Here is a 650-nt window from a genome sequence, read left to right on the forward strand (position 1 = left end):
CCAGGTGGTTGGTTGTAGGTTCCTGAATACTGCTGCTTAGGTGCATAACCTTGGTTGTATTGGAAAAAAGGCTTCTGTTGGATCTGGTTCCCTTGAACTGTAGATGGGTAAGTTTGGTCCTGAGGATTCGCAACATTCGGGTTCCGATAAGACAGATTCGGATTCGGCTTGAAGTTGTTGTACCCTCTTTGGTTGTTGATGTAGTTAACATCCTCTAGTTGCATAGTCTCCCCATCTTGTTGTTGAAACTGATCTTCCTCTGATATAGCATGAACATGCTTCTGCTGGTTGAGGAGCTGATCGAGCTTGTCATTGAGGGCTTTAATGTCCCTCTTGTACTTGGCATCTTCCTCTCCTGTAGATCGCACAGAGTGATCATATTCCTCATTGTAGTTGCCATCAGATTGAGCCAAGTTCTCAACTACGTCCCAACCTTCATCAACATATGTGTTGAGGAAGTTCCCATGGCTTGCGGTGTCCAGCAACATCCGTATCTTGGGGACCACGCCTCGGTAAAGTGTGCTCAGCAATGAAGCATTACTGAAGCCGTGATGTGGACATCGAGTAGTGTATCCCTTGAAATGTTCCCAAGCTTCACTGAACGTTTCGTTGTTCCTCTAAACAAAGCCGAAAATGTCATTTCGCAGCCT

General features: G+C 45.8%; 1 non-coding gene across 1 annotated transcript; it reads left to right on the forward strand.

Moving 5' to 3' along the window:
• The first annotated feature begins 543 nt into the window (after positions 1-543).
• Positions 544-650, forward strand: LOC147929638 (small nucleolar RNA R71). The gene has a single exon (XR_015579067.1). It is a non-coding gene; the product is annotated as a small nucleolar RNA R71 (small nucleolar RNA).

Source organism: Camelina sativa, chromosome 13, assembly GCF_030686135.1.
Source record: "Camelina sativa cultivar CO46 ecotype springtype chromosome 13, ASM3068613v1".
Classification (NCBI taxonomy): domain Eukaryota; kingdom Viridiplantae; phylum Streptophyta; class Magnoliopsida; order Brassicales; family Brassicaceae; genus Camelina; species Camelina sativa.